The following is a 25776-nucleotide window of genomic DNA, read 5'->3' on the forward strand; positions in this document are numbered from 1 at the left end:
GTCCTTTATTGAGCCCATCTTTGCATGAAATGTTCCCTTGGTATCTCTAATTTTCTTGAAGAGATCTCTAGTCTTTCCCATTCTATTGTTTTTCTCTATTTCTTTGCATTGATCACTGAGGAAGGCTTTTTTCTCTCTCCTTGCTATTCTTTGGAACTCTCCACTCAAATGGGTATCTTTCCTTTTCTCCTTTGCCTTTCACGTCTCTTCTTTTCACAGCTATTTGTAAGGCCTCCTCTGACAACCATTTTGTCTTTTTGCATTTCTTTATCTTAGGGATGGTCTTGATTACTGCTTCCTGTACAATGTCTGTGTAATATAAAATTCACTATTAGAGTAGAAACAAAAAGACATTGGCCATTCAGAAAACAAATGGAAAAATAATGGACATCAATCCTACCTTATCAGTAATTACATTAAGTGTAAATGGATTAAACACTTCAATAAAAAAAACAAAGATTGGTAGGATGGATTTTAAATAGCATAATTTAACTCTGTGTTGTCTATAGGTAACACAGTTTAAAGTCAAAGATGAAAATAGATTGAAAGTAAAAATGCAGGAAAAGATATACAAACAGCAGCTAGAAGAGAGCTTAAATCAGAAATAATAAGACTTTAAAATATAACATGTTACTACAGACAATACAGAATGCTATATAATGATAAAAATGTCAGTCTATCAAGATGACATCATCATAGACACATATAAACCTAACAACAAAAACAAATAAAATCCATAAAGCAAAAGCATATTTTATTTCTTTTATGGCTGAATAATATTCATTGCATGAAAATAATACATTGTGTTTATTATATAATAGATAAATCTTGAAAACACTACGCTCAGTCAAAACAGCTGGACATAAAAGGCCACATATTATATGATTTCACTTATATGACATGTCCAGAATAGGCAAATCCAAAGAGACAGAAAACTGATTTATGATTGCAAGAGTTATAGAGAGGGAGGATGGGGAAGTAATTGCTACAGGGTACAGGGTTTCCTTTGGGGGTGATAAAAATGTCTGGAATTAGATAGTGATGCTAGGTGCATAGCCTTGTGAATACAGTAAAAACCACTGAATTATATACTTTAAAGTGGTGATTTCTGAGGTATGTGGATTATATCTCAATTTTAAAACTGTAATAAAATTTAACTTATCCATATTTCTCTCTCTATCTCTTTCTCTGTCTCATACACACACACACACACACACACACACACAATAACAACAACCACAATAACATGGGTTACAGGTGAATGAAGATTTGATTACAAATATGTCTGACACTGAAACTTTGCTTGTTTTGTCATTGTGTGGTTCCCCTTAACATAGAATAAATAAAAAAGAAAAACACTAAAATAGTTCAAAGACTTTTGCCTTTTATTAGCTATTATCCTAGGAAATCTTTATTTTACTTTATTATTTATATAAATTTTTTATTGTTGCATAACAAATTACCAAGACTTAAAACAACACAAACTTATTACCTTGTGATTCTCAGAGCTCAGGTGTCTAGGTACTGGTGAACTGAGCCTTCTGCTTAGTGTATCACCAGTTTAAAATTAAGAAGTCAGCCAGGGCTGAAGAACTCATCTGGGCACCAGTGTCCTCTTCCAAGTGACCTGGCTGTTGGAAGAATTCAGTTCCTTGAGATAGTAGGACTGAGACCTTCAGTTTGCAGACTTCCACCCCTCCCTACCAAATGGCCCTCTGCATAACTGGGAGTTTGCTTCTTCACATGAATAGGAGACCATCTCAGCTGTTTTTTTCTGATCCTGAATTCTAGACTCTCTTTTAAATTGTTTATCTAATTAAGTCAGAAAAGCTATGACATACTTAGACAGGTATTAAAAAGCAGAGACATCACTTTGCTGACCAAGGTCCACATAGTCGAAGCCATGGTTTTTCTAGTAGTCATGTTACAGATGGAAGAGTTGGACCATAAAGAAGGGTGAGTGCCAAAGAACTGATGCTTTTGAATTGTGGTGCTGGACAAGACTCTTGAGAGACCTTTGGACAGCTCAGAGATCAAAGCAGTCAATCCTAAAGGAAATCAACCCTGAATATTAATTGGAAAGACTGATGCTGAGGTTTAAGCTCTAACACTTAGGACACCTGATGCAAAGAGCCAATTCACTGGAAAAAACCCTGATGCTAGAAAAGATTGAGGGCAGGAGGAGAAGGAGATGACAGAGGACAAGATGGTTGGAGGGCATCACTGACTCAATGGACATGAATTTGAGCAAACTCCAGGAGATAGTGAAGGACAGGGAAGCCTGGTGTGCTGCAGCCCATGGGATTGCAAAGTCAAACAAGACTTAGCAACTGAACAACAATAATCCTCCTTTCATTAGTTTAAAGTCAACTGATTGGGGACATTAATCACATCTGTAAAATCTATTCACCTTTATAGTATCATGTAACCTAATCAAGGGAGTAAGGATCTGATCAGATTCACAGGTCTAGACCATATTCAAGGGGAGAGGAATATTTAGGACATGGGTCATTGGATTATCTCAGAATTCTGCCTACCACAAGTAGGTTGTTGACTATATGACTACCAAGAGTGGATCTTACTAAGTTATGAATATATATAAGCATGGTCACTATTTGGACAATATTTAGGGAGATTTGGTCAGCCACACTCCAACAGAGCCAGACTCACCTTAAGCAGGAGACCTAACAGTAGCTTCCAAACCTGGTTGCCTATCAGAATAATCTGATAAAACCTACATTCCACCTCCTAGAAATTCTGACCCAGTATAAAAGGTGTAGCTGTCTCTGTGTCATCCCCTACATGCAGACACACATACACTATGTTTTCGAGTAGCTCTAGATGAGTAACAAGGTTAAGAACTAGTATGTTTAGATTCTGCAAGCAACAATTAATTAAGAATAAAAATAGTACTATGAGTCAACTATATGCTGGCTTGCAAAATAATATAATTTACATATACAAACAGCTACTTACAATATTTAATCACTGATTCCACCTCACTTTTTATTCACAGGAGGTAACACTGTAGCATAGGAAAGGAAATCTAAGGTTTAAATGGCAGATATATTTGAATTTAAATCTCTACTCCAATTATAACCCATTTTTAATCTCCATAAATGACTAAAGATCTCAGTCTCTGGTTCCAAATCCATGAAGTGAGACTATCAATACCTATTCCTCTGCCTCTTAGGTGGATGCTGAAAACGAAAGAAATTGCTGAACTCTTCTAAACACACATTATTAGAAACAATCTGAGTCTTTGTCTTGCAGTCTCCTTGACTTTTGAACTACAACAATTCCCTGGGTGTGTTCTAGGAGCATCCTGGGAGAACTGGTCCTCCTTCCACTCCTTCCTCCTTTTGGGAAAAGGGAGAAGAGCCTCCCAAAAGAGGACTTCTAGGAAGCCTGCCGCCTTTTGCTAAGGCTGCTTTCCATTCCCATTGTTCATTCTCCCTTTTATGGGACGTGTTTGAAGGGGAAAGAACCATCTGTGAATGTTAAAGGTTGTCTGTAGGTGGGTGAAGGGATATTCTCTAGAAAATTTTAATATCATATAATACACTTCCTTCACATTGATTACACATGAATTGGGCATGCATGGCCAATTATAGGACAAAATATCACTCCCACGCCTACCACATCCACCTGGCTAACTGTGATTAGTAGTCCCTCAGAGCCAGCCCACTGCGACTGGCTTACCCAGTGTCTGGCATTCAATGCTTCACTCCTTCCGGTGGGAAAGGTTAAGAAAAGCAGGATTTTTGGTTTGACATGAAATGGACATATAAAATGCTGTAGAAAAATAGGAGCATTAACATTTGAGCATTTATTTTCCTCAAACTTGCAAATAGTAATACTTGCTTTATCTAACTTGAAGGATTGTTCAGAGGATGAAGAGATATAATGGTTGTCAACTAAAGTCTGTGCTTTGTTAGGCACTAAATAATCATATGGTTTCAGAGCAAGATCTCAAAGTGGGTCAAGTAAAATTAGGAAGGAGTGATTTTCCTTCCCTCAAACCTCTTCCCATGTGTCAAATTTTAGTGATCATTGTTTGTGAGTATCTAAATCACTCTATTGGACTATAAGCTCTTTCAGAGCAGGGACTGTCTTGTTTGTTCAAAATGTTGGCTTTTACTATGAGTGAGAATAAGGTACAGGAGGGTAGATGCTTATTTGACTGTGCCAGGCACCCCTGCTGCATATTTATAATAACAAGGTTTATTCAGAATGAAGTTTTCCCAGGTGATGTTAGTGGTAAAGAACCCACCTGCCAATGCAGGAAACCTAATATTACGTGGGTTTGATCTCTGAGTGGGGAAGATCCCCTGGAGGAGGACATGGCAACCCACTTCAGTATTCTTGCTTGGACAATCCCATGGACAGAGAAGCCTGGTGGGCTATGGTCCATGGGGTCGCAGAGTCGGACATGACTGAAGCAACTTAGCACAGCCCAGCACACACACAGGCAGCCCAAAGATGGTGAGGAATTTTGTCTCTTTGGTCTACTATATCCTCAGCACTTTAGAGCCATGCTTGGTACAGAGAAAGCACTCAATAAATATTTATTGAGTAAATGAATGAAAAAATATTTGATGGCTTGAGTTACAATCAGTAAATTTAATTTGACAGAGTGAAATGGCAGCTCTTTTAATCTCTAAGAGGGGCTTCCCTGTAGCTCAGCTGGTAAAGAATCCATCTGCAACGCAGGAGACCCTGGTTCCATTCTTGGGTTGGGAAGATCCACTGGAGAAGGAATAGGCTACCCACTCCAGTATTCTTGGGCTTCCCTGGTGGCTCAGCTGGTAAAGAATCCGCCTGCAATGCAGGAGACCTGGGTTCGATCCCTAGGTTGGGAAGGCTACCCACCCCAGTATTCTGGCCTGGAGAATTCCATGGACTGTATAGTCCATGGGGTCACAAAGAGTTGGACATGACTGAATGACTTTCACTTTCACCTCTAAGAAAGGAGCAAGCAACAGTAGCTGAAGGCAAAGTTCAGTCTCTGAGATGCTGTCTCTGTGCTCTTCTCTTACCCCCTCAGAAGGGTATGCTCTCTCACCCTCTTTGTGTCTCTGCTTCTCTCCAATTTTCCCCAACCCAGCACATTTTATATTGTTCTATGACTACTCAAGACCTTTGCCTTGGAATCTGACCCAGGCCTCCTCATTCCTGCTCCCAAATTGCCTTCACCGTCAGGCTGTTTCCCTTCAGTACTTCCTTAACAACACTACATGGAGAGTGTAGTTGTTTCTGCATTTTTATGTCCTGTTTCTTGAGTATCCTCCCTGCCAGAACCTTAGTCCCCTTCTCCAAACCTCCAAGAGTACACTCACCACAGCCATATCTGCTTTGCCCTTTGCTGCTTACCATCTATCTTACTGAAAGGATGTTAGTCAGGGCTCTCCAAAGAAATAGGACCAACAAGATATATTTGGAGAGAGATTGATTTTAAGAAATTGGCCCACATGATTATGACAACTGAGAAGCCCCAAGCACCACAGTTGGCAAGCTGGGGACTCAGGAGAGCTGATGGTGTGGTTAGTTCCAGCTGGAAGGTTGGCAGACTTGAGACTCGAGACCTGATGTTTCATTTTGAATGGGAAGGTGGACAAAAGCTGATGTCCTAGTACAAAGGTGGTCAGACAGGAGGGATTCTGTCTTATGCAGGGGACGGTCAGCATTTTTGCTCTATTCATACCTTCAACTGATTGAATAAGGCCCACCCACATTGGAGAGGACAATCTCTTTTACCCAGTCTTATATTAAGAGTTAATCTTATTCAGAAACATCCTCACACACAGCCACAGTAATGTTTGACCAAATATCTGAGCACACCATGATTCAATCAAATTGACATAAAACTAACCACCACAGATGTAAACTTGTCACCTACTGAACCCTAAAATAATCTTCTCTGAGGCACTTGCCTTTTTTCTGTCTCCTGGAACTGAAAGGAGTCGGGCTTAAAGCAGGTGCCATGAAAGGGAAGAGATTCACCACCCCAGTTTCCACCCTGTTTCTCTTCCCAAGCTGGGGGACCAGAACTGGCTTCAAGCAGGACAGCACCCTCCCAAAGATGAACCTGCAAGGAAGGACTGCTGGGAGGCACAACCTCTTTATTTCTCCTTCTCCACTCACTCTCCAATCGCTCCTACAAATGTTGACTTTTTGCCTGAAACACATTCACCCTTTTCACTTGAGTAATTTACCATGGCTGTCCAAGGGCCAGGCAGCCCAGTCACCCATAGTTATGCTGTTAAATGTGTCAAATAAACATCATTGTAAGTTTTATTTACTAATGAGCACTGTGATCAAGTTGAAAAGACATGGGACAAATCATCAGAAGACTTGAGTTTGAATACTTGCTAGAAATAAGAAAATGAACAAAATCTAAAATCTAAATTTATTAAATCCCAGCTTTCTGATATTTTCCCCTTATCTATCTTGCAGCACCAATGTGAGCCTAAATGAAGAAAGGCCAATATTCATAATAGAAGTACTTCATAAATAATGAAGTGTTATTCCAAGTATAATATATTGTTACATGATTTTCAGTCTACACAATTTGTTGTTTACAGAAGCCGCCACTCATTACTTTAAAAACAAACTTTAAAAGGTCTCTGAAAGACAGGAACTTCAAACAAACTCTCCTGTGAAGCCCCAGAAATCAAACAGAAAAGGAGTGAAAGAAATATACACAAACTTTAGGAAATGCAAAAAACCAAAGGGCAGAAATGGCTGTGCAATAGCTGTGACTGATAGGAAGTACCTTGTCCTTGGAGGAGGCATTCTGTTCACCATCGCAGGACAGAGATACTGTACTTTAAGAAAGGCCTTCATTTATCATCAAAATGATATCGGGTATCATGCAGACCAGCTGTGAGGCTCTCCAAGGGTGAAAGAGACAGGACAAATTGTGTCCAAGTGTTGAAGGAGGGGGGTCACAACTCTTCCAGTGCAACCATGTAGCCCATGGGGCAGCAACAATGAAACAGCCCCGACTCCAATGCCGGCAAAGCAAAGGTGGGATCATGTCAGAGGCATATACAGGGAGAATTCATATCTCTGCTTTATAATGGATGTTCTCTTGTGCTCAAAAACCTTTGGTGAATTATGAAAGACATTTATCAGACATTAAAAAATTCCAACACTGGAAAAAATTTACCGTCATTTATCAAAGGCTTGAAGCTACAATGTATTTTTCATTATGTGATATGGAAACACATGTGCATGAGTGGGTGGGTTTCTGGTTCAACACCAAACCCACACTGTCCTACTAGTAATTGGATTCAGCCAAATACAGGACAGAGCACTCCAGGTCACTGAGCATCTTAAAATAAGACACAAAAATCATTCCAAATGATACTTAAACCCAACCATGATAACTGGAATGCCTGTACCAAAAAAGTTAATCTTTGGTGTCACATTATGATAAAGGTAATAGGCTTGAACATGACTTGTTGCATATTCAAGTTGAATGCATCTAATGTTCAACTGCAGGCATGATAAAGTCCATCTTAGGCTGTTCTCTCAATCTAAAATTGCTGAGGCTTTTCACTTTTGATCACATCTGCTTCATCATGGCCTGATCAGCACTTAATTGTAGCTAATTGATCACAATTTGTACCTTCGAACTGGTACATCTCAACCTAATTTAGAAACACAGTAGTGTTTCACATATCACTGTCTCCTTTGATCCTCCCTATCGTCTTGTGGGGGTGTCAGAGGTGTCTGGAGAAATATTTTTCCATCTCTTACATAGGAAAAATTCAGTCAAAGAATGGCTATTTCAAGATCTTGTTCAGTCGCTCAATCGTGTCCGACTCTTTGGGACCCCAAAGACTATAGCACACCAGGCTTCCCTGTCTTTCACTATCTTCCGGAGCTTGCTCAAACTCATGTCCAAGGTCTAGCCACTGCTAAATATCAGAGTTAATAGGAGAGCCCAGATTTTGTGACTCCTTACTCCAATGCTCCTTAAATATGGAAAAGAACTTCTCAGAGCTTAAGGCTGAGAGACCCTCACAATGTGCTCCTCCGGGACATCTCGTAATTTCCTCCTCAGGAGCTCCTTAAGAATAGCATAAAGGCATATCCAGCTGGAACCATTTACACAAACTGTACAGCCTGGAGGCAGGGGATGGACTTAATGACCCTAGGCTAATCAATTCCTGCTTCCTAACACAAGGAGTGATTGCAAAGTAATGATCCACCAGGCCCAGACAAACATCACAGTTATACATTAAATGAAGTTTCTGATTCCTCATTCCATGATAAATGTATGGTTAATCCTGATTCCTGATCCATCATAAATTGCTCTTCTCTTCAGGGTCACTAAGTGACATTTGACTGTGAGTTGTAGAGGAAGTTGAGCAGGAGAGCTTCAGCTGGAGTGGGCGCAATATTGTAGGTATTGTAAGTGTTCGCATTAATCTGTTGCCATCTGTCTTTATTTTGCTAACCCACTCAATCGGACGCCATAAATGTTAACAGACATAAAAATGCTTTTCTTCAACATTAGGCACACATATCTTCTTGCTTCACCTCCTGAATCTCAGACAGCTCTTGATTATCGTAAGCAATGCCACGATGATCCCCTAGCTCCCTGAAGTGGCTCCAAACAGCCATGCCATATAAGGCATTGTTCCAAATCCACAACCAGTTTTTGGATTCAGTCTCAAGGCTTCAATGCTCCTGTACTTGGCAGCAGATTTCTCCCTCTCTTACACAAAAGATCCAGAATTCAATCTTTAGCTCATCCTCTAAGAATGTGGACTCAAGCTGGGGTGGTGAAGGTTAAGCCAACCATTTTTATTCTTCCAAGCAGATTGTGATAAAGACAGCTACTCTCCTACCCTAGTCCCCCAACCACCCTACATATCAAAAGCCAGCAGAGGCCCTGTCTTTCTGCTACTATATAGTAAGTGGAAAAGCTATTTATTTGATGACTTGTAAAAAAGTTGCTACAAATGTGAAATATTTGCCATACAATTTCTAAGAGATCTGCCATCTCTGGGCCATTGAAGTTTCACTTGGAAATCTGTGTAGCTCTAGTACACTCTGGCAAATTTTGAAAGAATTAAATAACTTTTGAAGTCTAATTTGTATCGCAATGGATGATGTCGGGGACCGCCCAAATCCATCCTCTGAGACTGAGACACCCATTCCCTCAGCTCTCAGTTGAGTCCTTCTCTAAGATTCATCCTAGAGACCCACCTCACCCAGGGTCACAGGGCCACCCACATCCCATGACTAGTCACTGCAGGAGTATAAAGGTCCAGTCTTCTACCCCATTTCAGGGCAACTGCAAAGCTAGCCCAGTTTCAGAGATCCCCAAAGGGCCTTTGACAAGGCTAACAGGAACCCGAGGCTTTTGATGGGACTGCATCACATCTTTACTCCTTCCTCCTCCTGATCCTATTCCCTTCCCTTCTGCCAAAGGCAGGGTACTACCCAAAGCATGCTCCAGAGTCTATTTGCCAACAACATAAATATTTGAAAGATAATGAATTGATCAACTGGAAATCAAATGCATAGCAGTTTGTTAACTTGTTTTTTCTCTCCAGTATGACTAATAACTTTGAGCTTTGGGCTAGAGGGAGACTTTATTCTAGAAAAATGATTTTCACAGGGGATAAGGGAATATTGCTGAACCAGGTAAAAAATATACAAATGTTACTCTTCCAAACACAACTAATTTTACGGTGTTAACACTATATCATTCTGAGTCAGCTGCCAATTCTGTATCAGTTGAAATGTAGGTCCCTGTGTGGAAGAGGGTAAAGAGACAGCTCATGTGCTGTGCTGTGCTAAGTCACTTCAGTCGTGTCCAATTCTTTGCTACCCTACGGATTGTAGCCCTTCAGGGTCATGAAATTCTCCAGGCAAGAATACTGGAGTTTGTTGCCATGTCCTCCTCCAGGGGATCTTCCCAACCCAGAGACTGAACTCCATCTCCTGCGGCTCCTTCATTGCAGGCAGATTCTTTACTGCTGAGCCACCAGGGAAGGCCAAAGAGACATCTAATTTGTTGTTGTTCAGTTGCTAAGTCCTGTCTGACTCTTTGCAACCCCATTGACTGCAGCATACCAGGCTTCCCTGTCCTTCACCATCTCCAAGAGTTTTCTCAAACTCATGTCCATTAAGTCAGTGATGCTATCCAACGATCTCATCTTCTATCACCCCCTTCTCCTCCAGCCTTCAATCTTTCCCAGTATCGACTCTTATTGCAGGCAGATTCTGTACTGCTGAGCCACCAGGGAAGCCCAGAGAAACAGCTAATACTCCCCAGCTATTCATACTCACCCTTTATCTGAACTATCTGTCTCCTCTGAAGGTCAAACACTGGCAGGAGTCTTGCTTCTACCTTTCTCTTCATCTCTTTGGGGACCAAATCCTAATTTGTCATTGTTTTGGTAGTAATAGAACCAGAAGGAAGAGTAAGCGTATCATGTTTGAAAAGCTCAAGAAGTAGCTCCTTGCTCCCTAGTCCAATGGCTGACAGTATGTCTCGTCTTCCTTCCCTATGTTCCTTTATCCTATACAGCTCCTCGTGCCTCTAGATCTGTGTTTCTTAACTCTTATAGCTGTCTTCTTTATCTCCAGGGATGTTATGAAAACCAAAAATTATTGAAATAGGGAAGGTTTTAATTTATTAACTGGAAAGTGTATATTTCCTATATTACAATTAAAGACAGTGAAAGTGATATGAAATCAAGATAACATCCCTAAATTCCACAACTCTAAAGCTATTGTGCATCATTTTATCGCTCTGACCCACAATGACTGCCTGTGTCTATCTGGTTCTATTGAAGAGCCCAGTGAGAAGATGAGAATAAAGGCTAATACCAAATTGTATCCTTTTGAAATCATTAACTCTATCAGTTCCTTTTCCTAGATAAAGTGCTGTGCTGTGCTGTGCTTAGTCACTCAGTTATGTCCAACTCTTTGCAACCCCATGAACTGCAGCCCCCGGTTCCTCTGTCCATGGGGATTTTCTGGGCAAGAATGCTAACGGTGGATTGCCATGCCCTCCTCCAGGGGATCTTCCCAACTCAGGGATCGAACCCAGGTTTCCCACATTGCAGGCAGATTCTTTATAGTCTGAGCCATCAGGGAAGCCCTAGATAAAGTGGGAAATACTCAAATAAAATTGTCACCATTCAGCCAAAGTAACTTACATCACTTTGTTGACCATGGTATGTTATTTCAGTTTTTGAAAACAGCTGCTTAGTTATAAGCCTTTAAATTTAATGTCTAACTATAAAAACAAGGTAAATCAATATTTTGACATAAATGTTGACCAAAAAGGAAAGAGTATGATTATACAAGAAAAGAAACTTACCTTATTACCCATCTATATAACAATGTTATTTTTATTCAAATCCCAATGGCATTTTTCACAGAGATAGAACAAATTATTCTAAAATTTGTATGGAACCACAAAAGACTCCCAAACAGATAAAGCAATCTTGAGAAAGAAGAACAATCTGGAAGCATCACATTCCCTGATTGCATACTGTATTATAAAGTTGTAGTAATCAAAAAAGTATGTTTCTGGCATAAAAACAGACACATAGATCAATGGGACAGAATCAAGAGTCCAGAATAAACCCACACATATATGGTCAACTAATATTTGGCAAGGGAACCAAGAATATTAAATAAGGAAAAGAAAATCTCTTCAATAAATGGTTCTGGGAAGACTGATTATTCACATGCAGAAGAATGTAATTGGACCCTGTCTTAAAACCACTCAAAAATTAACTTGAAATAGATTAATGATTTAGATGTAAGAACAGAAATCATCTAGATGTAAGAACAGAAATCATTAGATGTAAGAACTGAAAGAAAACTTGGGAAGAGTCTTCTTGACAGTGGTCTTGGGAATGATTTCTTGGATATTATACCAAAAACACACACAAAAAAGGAAAAATAAATAAGTGGGACTACATCAAATGAAAAAGTTTCTACACAGTAAAATAAACATCAACAAAATGAAAAGGCAACATATAGAATAAAAGAAAATATTTTCAAACCATATATCTGATAAAGGGTTAATATCCAAAATATATAATGAACTCATATGACTCAATAGCAAAACAAGACAAAGTTTTAAAAACCCAGGTAATCTAATTTAAAAATGGGTGGAAGACTTGACATTTTTCCAAAATAGACATACAAATGGCCAACAGGTACCTGAAAAGATGTAGAACATCACTTATAATCAGGGAAATGCAAATCAAAATCACAAGGAGATATAACTCAAATGGTTAGAATCACTATTATCAAAAAGACAAAAGACAACAGGTTTTGGCAAGGATGTGGCAAAAAGGGATCCCTTATACACTATTGGTGAGAGTGTAAGTTGATATAGCCACTGTGAAAAACAGTATGAAGGTATTCCTCAAAAGATTAAAAATAAAGCTACCATATAATCCAGCAATCTTATTTCTGGGTATATATCTGAAAGAAATGAAATTGTCATCTTGAAGAGATGTCTGTGCTATCGTGTGCATTGCAGCATTATTCACGATAGCCAGGGTATAGCAACAACCTGTCTGTTAAAGGATGAATGGGTAAAGAAAATGTAGTATTTGCACACAAGGGAATATTATTCAACTATGACAAAGAAGGCAATCCTGCCATTTGCAACAACACAGATGAACCTTGAGGGTATTATGCTAAACAAAATAAGTTGGGCAGAGAAAGATAAAAAATGTATGATCTCACATTTGTGGAAGCTAAAAAAGGCAAACACATAGATAGAGTAGAAAAATTGTGGTTGTCTGGTGCTGTGGGGAGAGGAAATGAGACTCTGGTCTAAGAGTACAAACTTCTAATGTTTGGAATCTAATGTGCAGCATGGTGACTATAGTTAACAATACTATATTGTACACTTGAAAGTTGCTGAGAGAATAGATCTTAAACGTTCTTACCATACACACACACACACACACACGTAACTATGTGAGGAGGTGGATGTGCTAAATAACTATAGAGTTGTAATCATTTTGCAGTATATATTTGTATCAAATCTTCATGTTGGACACCTTAAACATACACAATATGTTATATGTCAATTATATTTCAGTAAAATTAGGATAAAAAATAAGAGAAAGGAGACTGAAATGGAAAAAGTAATCATACAATGACTTGTTCTCTAGCTTTCAAAGGCTTTAATTGAAGCATTTCTGTCAATAATGCTGCTTTCACTACTGCATAGCAGTAAAACATTTGAAGTAACTTTTGACACTCTAAGCATAAAAACTTACACTGAGGTGAGGAGTTTATAGAAAGCAACTCCTTCAATTGCTCTCTGCTCCAATGCTAACTGCTGTTGGAAACAACATAAAAAATGTATTCCTAAAGTTAAATGGGCAAAGTCTCAGCTGAGAAAGGGTTAAATAAAGAGAACCAGATTCCAGCCAGTCAGAGTCTGAACACCAATAAGCATTTCTTTAAATGATGTCATGCTTGAATCCTGATATCCTTTTGAAAAGAGCTTGTGGTTGAAGTTTCTATAAACCAGACTGAACTGGAATTTCCTCCCATCCCTCTCTCCCTCCTACACAATTTTCTTAGGTAAGCTTGTTCAAATGTAGTCATGTCCTTTCCTAATGTTTGAAAAAAAGCACTTTTTGTAATTGTGGTTTGCATTTGGAGATTTTCAGTGATCCTAGTCCACTGATGTCCATGGGCCCCTTTCATGCTTACTTGGCAATGACACAGGAATAAGTGCTTAATACAAAATTCAGAAAGACACCATCTCCTCTCGTTCATCCTAAATCTTGACTCTTTCCGTTTACGTTCTTCACACAGATCTTGAGGTGGGGAGGCCTGTGACAAATGAAAACAGAGACCACCACTTTCAGCTACATAGCAAGACAGAAAGTTGTTGTGGTCTGCGTGGCATTATCCTCTTTTCCAGTAGCCTTTTGTTGACAACCCAATAAGCGGGACATTTCCAGGTGACAGCAGGTCTGGTGAACTCAGGAAACCCGCCCACAGAAACAGTGAAACTGTTCACTTTCTGAAAGCCTTCACAACTATCTAGAGACAAACAGCACACATGAAGAGACAAGGGTCGTGTGCTCTGAATTTTGTTTTAGGCATTCCTCTAACTTAAACCGTAGAGCTATCAGGAGAGTTAGGTTTATAAAATGACTAGAAGATTGGTAAGGATTCTTAGGGCCGGGCAAAAATTGGCATGGTTGGCTGAGAAACAATGTCCTTTATACAAACCATTTTTTAGATTCAAAGAAACCTTTTTCTGAAAGAATTAATTGATCTTTTTTTTGCTGTTTAGTTGCTAAGTTATGTCAGACTCTTTTGAGACCCCATGGGCCATAGCCCGTCAGGCTCCTCTGTCCATGATATTTCTTTCCCAGGCAAGAATACTGCAGTGGGTTGCCATTTCCTTCTCCAGGGTATCTTTCTAACCCAGGGATCAAACCCATGTCTCCTGCATTGGAAGGCAGATTTTTTACCACTGAGCCACCAGGGAAGTCCAATTCATCATTTACCACCCCATTAAATCAAACCTTAAAATCATGGTTAAACAATACTATAACTTATTACATCTGGAATATACTAAAAAATAGCCATTAGAAGGAAACACATGTCAAATGTCATGCATTAAATGAGCTAATATATACATGAAGTGAAGAGTCTTTGGAAACAAAAAACTATAAAAATAGAAGGCACTTTTATTTTTAAGATTATTGGCTCTTATCATCATTATTGTCTACCTGTAGTGTAGTTTCCAAGGGAATAGGAACCACATTTCTTTTCATCTTCATTGTATCCCTCTTGCTTAATACAGTGCCTGCAACATCATAAATATTTCCTACACTGAATTTAAATTTGAATCCACAAATATTTATTAAGTACTGGGTATATAAGGTGCTGTGCAGATAGGTAATTGCAAAATTGAGTACAGAAAGAAGTTTCTAGCTTTTTCAGGAGCTACTGCTAAGTCACTTCAGTCGTGTCCGACTCTGTGAGACCCCATAGATGGCAGCCCACCAGGCTTCCCCGTCCCTGGGATTCTCCAGGCAAGAACACTGGAGTGGGTTGCCATTGCTTTTTCAGGAGAGGACTCAGTTTAATCCATCTCCAAGAGCTCTATCACCCCATATTGCAAGGCGATGACTGCAAACACAAATGCCTTCAGAACCAAACAGAAAACACTGCGTGGAAGCAGGCTGCTGATTTTAAGACAATAGAATATTATGAGCGTAGTGAAAATTGGAGAGTACAATGCTTGCTTAAAATTAGAGTTATTCGACTTCAAATATTTTGTAATCACTTTACTAACAAAAATATCAATAGTTTTGTCAACTTTCTGTCAGATTATTCATCCATGGAAAGAAATTAATTTCTGAAATACATTAGAATACAGATGAAACGTGAAAATATGATGCTAAGCAAAATAAGCACAAAATAAGAACAAAAGATAGATATTGTATGATTTTGCCTACATAAAATACCAGGAATAAAAAAATTCATAGACACAGGAAGAGGGATATGGAAAGTTTTTGCTTAATGGTTACACTTTCCATTTGTGATGATGTAAAACTCTTGGAAATCAATGGTGATGGTTGCACAACATTGTGAATGGAATTAATGTCACTGAATTATACATTTAAAAATAGTTAAAATGGCAAATTTTGCATTATTTATATTTTACCACAATAATTTTTGATTATGCATTTATTTATTTTTTATTGGAGTTTAACTGCTTTACAATGTTGTGTTAGCTTCTGCTATACAATAAAGTGATTCTGCTATATATATACATATATCCCCTCCCTCTTGAGCCTCCCTCCTACCCCAACTCCCATCCCTCCCCTCTAGCTCATCATAGAGCCCTGACATGAGCTTCCTATGCTATACAGCAGCTTCTCACTAGCCATCTCTTTTATACACAATATTGTGTGTGTGTGTATGTATATATATATATATATATATATGTCAATCTTACTCTCCCAATTCATTCCACCCTCCCCTTCCCCACCCCCACCCTCCATGTCACCTGGAAATGCCCCCCTTATTGAGTTGTCAATAATAGGCTACTGGAAAAGAGGATAATGCCACGCAGACCACAACAACTTTCTGTCTTGCTATGTAGCTGAAAGTGATGGTCTCTGTTTTCATTTGTCACAGGCCTCGCCATCTCAAGATCTATGTGAAGAACATAAATGGAAAGAGTCAAGACTTAGAATGAACGAGAGGAGATGGTGTCCAGATGTCCATTCTCAGTCTGTCTCTACAGTTTTTTTTTTTTTTTAATTCAGGCACAATCTATTCAATCTGGCTAGCCAGTTAAGACTCATGAGTCCTGGCACAAGGCTTTGCTCAATATTTATTTGCCAAATAAAGACATAATTTCCCCATGATATTCCAGAGTATAGTGGAAAGAACAGAGTATTTCAGTACAAGTGGTTATTGATCTTGCTATTTCCTAACAGGTAAATTAATCTCCCCATGCCTCAGCTTCCCTTTCCCACTAATAATTCAGAGATAATCACGGAACCCACCTCCTAGGATTTTAGTGAGAATTGTATGCGATAATTTTTGTAAAGCTCTTCTCAAAACGTCTGACTCATTATCATTATTAGCTATTATTAACATTAGATAAACTAATAAGAATTAACCATTATAATTATTAGAAAGACTAGAGAAATAATGATTTGCATTTTTGCTCCTAATCTAATGATTTATTTATTTACCTGACTTTGGTTTTCCTCTTAGGAACTACTTATACATCAATATAGAGTTCATAATCTGTGTTTAAACATTTCAGTTTTATCTAATGTTACTGACTGGCTGAAAATCATTTAGTGATGCCTGTGGTTTTAAGAATCCCCAAATCCTTTAACATAGGCCTGTCTTCACCTCTTCAGCCTTGTAGTGGACTCTTCATCACCATTTAATGCTTCCCAGCAGTCCCACTTTCTGCCTTAATAATCTCTGTGCTTCCAGAGAAGCTGACTTTTACATTGGCTCCAGAAAACAAACACCTGGCCCAGGCCAAGCTAAGCAGGATTTTCCTGTCTCCTCAACCCTGTGCATGGTCCAAAGCAGAGTATGTGGCTTCCACTGCTCCAATTGGGGGGCATCTCAGGCATCGTACTAGGACTTCTGTAACAACTTTTCCTCTCTTCTGGGTGGTATAGAAGCAGAGGTGAGGGCTGGAGCTGCTGCAGTCCCTTCACTACCTTCCGATACTCAAGTCAACACACAGGGGAGATTAGAGCCAAGGAAACCCAAGAGGAATAAAGAACTTCAATAATGTTTTGACTGGAGTCATCTATCTCTGAATTTTTCTGTTTACTGAACCAATAAATTTCCTTTATTATTACAACCAAAATGTCTTATCTGATTAAAAAAAAAAAAAAAAAAGTCTCATGTTGCTCCACAGCTCCCCACCTCTTTCCAGTCAACCAGATCTGGTTTTTGTTTCAGAACATAAATGAGCTTTTTTATATCAAACTGTTCTCAGCAATACACTCTCTCCCTGGATTGTTTATTCATCATTCTCCTTCCTATCATTTCCCTACCCTGCTTGCTCTGGTTAATTCTCAGTCACCCTGAATAGTTCAGCTCAAATATTATTTCTCCTAGAAAGCCTTCACAGATCCTTCAGTTTAGATATAGTTCTCCTATCATGATCACTCATAGCATTTTATACTTTTCCTTTGTAAGTCTTGCCACCATGATAATGAAACAATTGTCTAATTCATTGATTGATGCCTGTCTCCAACATTTTACTATTTTGTTCACTGCTGCTATATCTCTAGTGCTTAACATAAAGCCTTGCCCATAAAAAAAAAAAACAGTAAATAAATATTAGTTGGACAAATGACTAGCTTTTAGTTGTCAAGGCTAATTGTTAAGGCATTGATGTAGACTGCTTGATTTTAAAAAAATAATAGTTGAGAAAAGAAGGGTTAAAATATGAACAAAATTCTCATTTCTGGCTATGGATGAACAACCATATTCAACAAATTTTAGTTGGGCATACAACAGGGACTTAGGTACAGAAGACATTCGCCCTCCCCGTCACAAGCTCTTTGCTGGATATCAATTAGCTGGACATACAGAACACTGCTGCCCTGAAGGATTCCAAGTCACATCTATTACTCATTGCTTTGGTGCTTAGTTCAAACAGGGTCAAGCCTACATTTAGCCTTTTAAAAAGTCTGGCTTTGCTAGTGTCCTAAATAGCAGAAAAAGCATAGCTCTTAAGCTCTCTTTTCTTACAGTTTCCTTTGACTTTACCTTTATTCTCTAAGGCTTGGTGACAAAGAGAAGTATGTTGGTTGCCTCCAAGTCTATCCTCCCCAGGTATATGAAAACATTTTGGAAATCACAACCCACTGTCCACATTTAAGTTCTACTCTATTGTCATCCAGCAGTCAGAGATAGAAAGAGCCTCAGAATGAGATTGGATTCTAGTGGAAAGTTGAGACAAGCCAGAAGCCAGAATCAACTTTAGTTCTAAACATTCAGAACAGTGATGGCTCCGGTGCCTGAGTAAAGCCAGGCATTGATCTTTCCAAACTCGAGTTTTGTCCCTTAACTAGTTTCGTGATCTTGTGAATGTGACTTATGATTTTTGAGCCTCAGTTTTCTCATCTATAAATCAGGGATAAAAATACTGAGCTTCATAGGATGGAATGAGACAAGAGGCATGAAATACTTTGCACAAGGCCTGGCACATAGAAAACCTCCTTTTTACCTCTCTCTCTCTCTCTTTTTCTTTTTTATTCCACCAGGAGAAAGGTAACAGATCAGAGTGTAACTTTCCCCTGGCTTTTGTTTTGAGCTCAGGTTGCTTTATTCAGTGATGACCTGTATTGATTCCATAAGCAGATACTTCCTTGGAGATTTTAACTATATTTTTCCCCTGGGCCCACTTTACCCTGAAACAGCAACACGAAAGGTGAGACAGTTCAATGCCATTGCTTTACATCATGATAACAGCGTTGTTGACATGTCAGCCCCCTGTGTCAAAATATTATGACAACCATAATAAGTAAAATAAATTTAAAACATTTATTGGTTTTAAGTGTTATCATTTCCCTCTACTATCAGTGACATACGATGTCAAATGTGATCTATTTGAAGTATATTTTAAGCAAGATAATTAATGAATTGAATTTAGGAGCTGAATATTTAACATATTTTTATGATGCAGTTTGATGAAAAACCCCCATATGTAGAGACAGTTCAATAAAAACTCCTGGCCATAAGTCTAGATTACAGTCCAAAGACACCCCTCCTACTCAGGCCCCATGCCCACACACACAAGGGGAAGGAGACTATCAAAGTATGCTATTTAAAACACTCACACCATCCTGGTAGATGTGTGTGCATGCATGCTAAGTCATTTCAGTTGTGTCCAACTCTTTGTGACCCTGTGAACTGTGGCCCATCAGGTTCCTCTGTCCAAGGGATTCTCCAGGCAGGAATACTGGAGCGGGTCCCCATGCCCTCCTCCAGGGGATCTTCCCTCCCCAGGGATCGGACCTGAGTTTCGTATTTCCTGCATTGGCAGGCAGATTCTTTACCACTAGGGTCACCTGGGAAGCCCCATCCTGGTAGACATCAATAACCAATTCAGACTTGGTTAAAACAAAAAAAAACTTAGGAGAATTGGGTTAGTGGTCTTTTACTCTTCATTTGACCCCAAGCCCATCATCACGACTTATTTTCTCTCAGCTGATGGTTTTTGGGGCAAGGATAGGGCTAAGCTGGGCCTCATCAGGGGGACATCACAATGTCATGAGCAAAGGCTCTAACAGTGACAAGACCCAGGTGCTCAGGAAGATGAAAGGCCCAAGCCATTCTGCACCAAAGAGTGGCCTTCGGTTCAACAGTGGAGAAAAGAAGCAGGCAGGAAAAGGGGAACCAAAGTGTCAATGACAATTAGAGATTTCCCCGACAGGGCCTGTACTCAACGAGTTATAGAGGCAATTATCCTAAAAATTGTGAAGCGGCCATTTCCTCAGTAACCTAGCCCGACCTGACACCCCAGCAGAGATTGCCATAAGCAGGGAATTTATGTTATCGGAATGCCAGTTTAGCATAAATTACCTCCGGGAACAGATTTAAACCACTTGTGTTTTTAAAAAGTATGCAGCAAAAAAAATAAAAACAAAAAACAACACAACAACAAAATGAGTTTATGCAAACTCAGTACCATTTGCAGGATGGAGCCCTCTAAGTCTTTATCTCCAAAGACGAGGCCCTCCTCCTCGCCTGTTTGTTTCCCCTCGTTGGATGAAGATTCACAGCATTAATCCATAATAACTGTATCTCACTCCATTACAGGTAGTTCAAGGCCGCTCCACATAAACGATATGCATGGCTTTGTGTCTTCATCTTTAAAACCACCAGATATCTTAGTTGCAGACGTATGTTTGGTTTAATACATCCCCTGCCATAAAAGTGTTGCTTAAGACTAATGAACAAACGAATGTTTGTTTAAACCTCTTTGTGAAAATCAAACAAGCTTTCAACAGCTATTCACTTATTTATTGTCAGATGTGAATCATCACTTAGGTGCTTTGCCCTAAACTATTACCAGATAATGCTTGTAGTTTCATGGCATTAATTCACTTGCTGTGGTGTGTGTGTGTGTGTGTGTGTGTGTGTGTGTGTTTCCTCTCTCTTCTCCCTTTCAGTCAATGCCATCTCCAGAAAGGCTGTGCATGAGGAATCCCATAAGGTCACTGACAGAAATAACACTTGTGCTTCGCATAACCATGGTGTTCCCTTCTCAAGGGCCACAGCCTCCAGGGACAGCCAGCCAGCACTATGCTTCACCCAGCACCTGCCTGCCTTGGAAGGCGCCCTGAGACACCTCACCCCAAGCAGATGAACACAAGCAGGGCCTGTGTCCTGCCTCTGCCCCCACCCCTCCTGCCAAAGTAGCTGTTTTTTTCAGACTCAGCAGCACCTGAAAAGCTCCCACAAGATTTCCCCATTATATTAAATAACAGGTTTTAGAAGCTGGGAACTGTTATTCTAGTGTGGCTGGGTGTCATTAAGGTTGCACGTCTATGCTTGTTTAATTTTTCTTCTGCCATTAAGCAAACTAAATGCTAGGAGATTTTTTTTCTGTCTCAGTGGGGTCCACCCAGAATAGAAAAGAGAATAAGTGTTCCAGGGTTGTGTAACTGGGTTTTTTTGTTGCTTTCATTATGAGGAAGGAATTAAAAATCCCTCCTAGTCAGTACTTAAAATATCAAAGTCATTGTTTAATGCCTTTGAGTCACTGTACAACTAATTCAATTGCACAGTGCAGTGCCGTTTCACGGTGTGTGAAACACAGATAGTACATAGAAGTGATTGCAAAGTTGAATAAACACCAGATTAGTTTTAAAAAGTCTGCAACTTCCCGGTGGAGCCTTTCAAACTGAACTGCACTATTGTCTGACCAAGTCGATGGTGGCCAAAATGTTGCATTACCTTCCACTAGTGTTCACGTGAGAGGGTATCTGACACTGGCGTGAGGAAGAGGTAGTGGTCCTCCGAGGGGTGTGTGTACTGACAACTCTGTATCACCTGCCCGCCTGTCACCTCGGGAGACATCCCAAAACAGCCCTGTGTGGGAAAGTAAGGGACAAGAAGGGCAGTGACAGAAAGACTATGGCCAAAGGAGAGACCTCAAGATAATTTTTAATGCAATGTGATGTCAATGCATATTGTGACTTGAGAGCTAAAAAACTAGAGAGAAGGCCCCACTCTGCCGCTTCCTGGCCACGAGACCATGGTCAAGCCACCTGACATTTCCCAGCCTCAGTCTCCTTACCTGAGCCCACAATCAATAATAGCAATTATTGACTAACTCCTGTGTGTTCTAATATCAAATAAAACAAGCAAGCCCACATCCTCAGTGATGCTTATTAGCTGTTATAAACAATTATAGAAATCAAAGAAAACCCAATGCTTATTGATGGGGCTGTGACAAACACTGAGCTGAAGACCAGAGATGCAACTGCACACAAACCACAGCTCTCATTTGCAATCATTCGTTCATTCACCCCACAAAGATTTTTGAGGACCTGATAAGCACCAGGCACAGGGATTATAACTGATAAAAAATGAAATTTCTTGCTTTATAAAGCTTTTATTCTGATTGGAGAAGATGAGCAAAAAGCCAATAATTAGCTCACCTCTTTCAAGTCTTTGCTCATATATTCCTTTCTCAACAAAGTCTTTTTAAAATTTCAACCACCATCCAGTATCCTTTCTCTTTTCCCTGCTCTGATGGTTCATTTTATGTGCCATCTTGACTGGGCCTGAGGTGGCCAGATATTTGTTCAAACATTATTCTGGGTGTGATGGTGTTTGGGATGAGATTAACATTGAGTAAGTTGGTGAGTAAAGTAGTAATGTGGGTGGGCCTCGTCCAATCAGTTGAAGGCCTGAATGGAGCAAAAAGGTTGACCTTTCCTAGAGTAAAAGGGACCTCTTCTGCCTGACCACCTTCAAACTGGGATGTGAGCTTTTGCCAGTCTTCAGACTTAAATGGAAACATTGGTTCTTCATGGCTCTTGAGCCTATCAGCTTTCAGAGTGGAATCTTATGCCATCAGCTGTTCTGGTTCTCAGACTTCAGACTTGAACTGGAACAACACCATTCTGGGTCTCCCTGTTGCTGACTGCAGATCTCCATAATCATATGAGCCAATTTCTTACAACAAGTATTTATATATCTATTCTATTGGTTCTGTTTCTCAAGAAATCTGACTATTATGTCTATTCTTTGTCTTTTCTCCATTACACATCACTTTCCAACACACTTAATAATTCATCTAACATGTTTTTTAGTTTATTATTTATTTCCACCTGTAGAATGAAAATTTCACAAAGAGCTTATTCACTGGTACAGGGCTGGCACCAAGTAGGCACTCAATAAATAGTTGTAGAAAGATAAAACAAATAAATATATGTCAAGGGGAGATAAGTACTATGAATAAAAATTAAACCAGGTAAAGAAAATAGAGGGAACCAATGGAAGTTCTTTTTAGAGACAGTGGTCATTTCCTGCTAGGATCATGGATCCTGTTTCTTGGATGATCATACTATTACTTATCTTTCAAACTCACTTGTTTTCTTCTTCTTTTTTCAGTATAACTTTGTATCTTAAAATCATTGTAAATTCACCTGTAATTGTAAGTAATAATGCAGAAAGATCCTGTGTACCCACTATCAAATTTTCCTCAGTCTTGGCAAAACTATAGTACAATATCACAAATAAATTATAGACATTGGTGCCATCCGCTAATCTTATTCAAACTCACCCAGTTTTACTTCCCTCTCTCAGGCTACAAGTGATCGGTCCTCTATTCCTATGGCTTTTCCCAGCTGGACATTTTTGAAAGCAAATGAGGACTGTTCCTTGCAAAACCTGACAGATGACCACCTATTTATTATATTAGTAATATATAGTAATGGGTCTTCTTAGGTGGCACTGGAGGTAAAGAACCCACATGCCAATGAAGGAGATGTAAAAGACATGGGTTCAGTCTCTAGGTTGGGAAGATGCTCTGGAGGAGGGCATGGCAACACACTCCCATATTCTTGTCTGGAGATTCCCATGGACAGAGGAGCCTGGTGAGCTACAGCCCAAGGGTCGCAAAGAGTGGGACATGACCGAAGTGACTTAGCGTGTAGCATATAGTAACAACAATAGTAATAACCACTGCTAACAGTCATGGAATGCTTACAGCGTGCCAGACACTGTATTAAGCCCTGTTCATATTATTGCTTTTAAAACTCAGAACAGCTGTATAAGGCCAATACCTTCATTTTACAGATGAGGAAACCAAGGCAGGGAAGCATTAAGACATTTTCCCAGGGTCCCAGGGCATACCACTTTCAGAACCAGAAATCATAACAAGGTCTGTCTGGTTCCAGAATGTGCCTTTGAAACTCCCAGACATTAAACAAATAATTACAATAACTAAGCTATTAAATAATGACAAGTGAGCAAAATGTTTTGAAGGCAAAGTCAAAAGTGCTACTGCTTATAAAGTGGGAATTGGAGAAATACTTACCTCACACAGAATTATCTTAACTATTAAAAAATACTAGTTGAAAGGTTTGTATACAAAATAGAAACTTTAAAAAATGTTCAGCATTGTCAACCTGTATGCCAGAAGAAATGGTCTTAAGTGGTCATTCATCATCTTGAATTTCCAACATTTTAAGAGCAATCTCCTTAAAAGCACAGTAGCTTCCCTTATATTCTCTAAGATGCTGACATCAACATTGGGTTTTAAACTTTAAAAGATCTACAGTTTCCAACAGCAGCTTAAAGAAAGTTCCACTCAGCCTGACACCTTAACTGTGCAGCAGAGTTCACCCCCCAAAGAAATCATCTCTGAGTTCCCTCAACTCATAGGGAGAGGATCCATCACTGAGGGACTGAAGCTCTGATTCAGAATCAAGTGGGATGTCCTGGAAGGAAAAAAGTAAAGGATGTTCCCCAGTCACAGAGAAATGGATCCAGGAGCAATTCTGTCAAATTTTATCACATGTTTTCTCAAAAAGTGGAGCATTGAGGATCAGCTATCTGAGAACACTCTTAAAAATACTTACTTGTAAATAAAAATCCTTGATGTCTTAACATAGCAGTGGGAAAGCACAATCAAGAGTACAGCACTAGAATGAAATAATGCCATTTGCAGCAACAGGGATGGACCTAGAGATGACCACACGAATCACAATAAGTCAGGCAAATGCCATATGATATCACTGATATGTGGAATATAAAAAATGATACAAATGAGCTTATTTACAAAGCAGAAATAGATTCACAGACATAGAAAATAAACATGATTGCCAAAGAGGATGGAGGGGAGATGAATTAGGAATTCAGGATTAACATAGATAACACTGTACATACAATAGGTAAACAGCAAGGTTGCTGTTTATACCTGCTGTAAATACATGCTTTTTCAGATTCTTTCCCATTGTAGGTTTTTACAAGATATTGCACATAGTTCTCTGTGTTGTACAGTAGGTCCTTGCTGTTCACCTATTTTATGTACAGTGGAAACATGAGTTCAATCCCTGGCTTGGGAAGATCCCCTGGAGAAAGGTGTGGCAACCCACTTCAGTATTCTTATCTGGGAAATTCTAGACTCTGGGGTCACAAAGAGTCAGATACGGCTGAGCAACTAACACTTTCACTTTTCATATATATATGTGTGTGTGTATATATATATATATATATATATATATATTCCTGAAAGTAACACAATGTTGTGAATTAACTACACCTCAATTTTAAAAAGAAAAAGAGTACAGCACTGGGCTAAGTTAGAATACTGAATACAGAATCTCTTTATAGAGTTGTCTCAGATGTTCCTGTTCTAAACTTCTGGATTTGCTGAGGTCTGATGATTGCAGCCATGAAATTAAAAGACACTTACTCCTTGGAAGGAAAGTTATGACCAACCTAGATAGCATATTCAAAAGCAGAGACATTACTTTGCCAACAAAGGTCCGTCTAGTCAAGGCTATGGTTTTTCCAGTGGTCATGTATGGATGTGAGAGTCGGACTGTGAAGAAAGCTGAGCACCGAAGAATTGATGCTTTTGAACTGTGGTGTTGGAGAAGACTCTTGAGAGTCCCTTGGATTGTAAGGAGATCCAACCAGTCCATTCTGAAGGAGATCAGCCCTGGGATTTCTTTGGAAGGAATGATGCTAAAGCTGAAACTCCAGTACTTTGGCCACCTCTTGCAAAGA

The 25776-nt window shown here is 39.4% G+C and overlaps 1 long non-coding RNA gene across 1 annotated transcript in view; it reads right to left on the minus strand.

Moving 5' to 3' along the window:
* Positions 1-249: 249 nt before the first annotated feature.
* LOC123465900 overlaps positions 250-25776 on the minus strand; it is a 96502-nt gene continuing 70975 nt past the window's right edge. Inside the window, exons 5-6 of the long non-coding RNA XR_006641205.1 lie at positions 1493-1631; positions 250-309 (exon numbers count right to left, since the gene is read on the minus strand). This is a non-coding gene — a long non-coding RNA (uncharacterized LOC123465900). The remainder of the gene's footprint in view (positions 310-1492; positions 1632-25776) is intronic.

This window comes from Bubalus bubalis, chromosome 6 (genome assembly GCF_019923935.1).
Source record: "Bubalus bubalis isolate 160015118507 breed Murrah chromosome 6, NDDB_SH_1, whole genome shotgun sequence".
Classification (NCBI taxonomy): domain Eukaryota; kingdom Metazoa; phylum Chordata; class Mammalia; order Artiodactyla; family Bovidae; genus Bubalus; species Bubalus bubalis.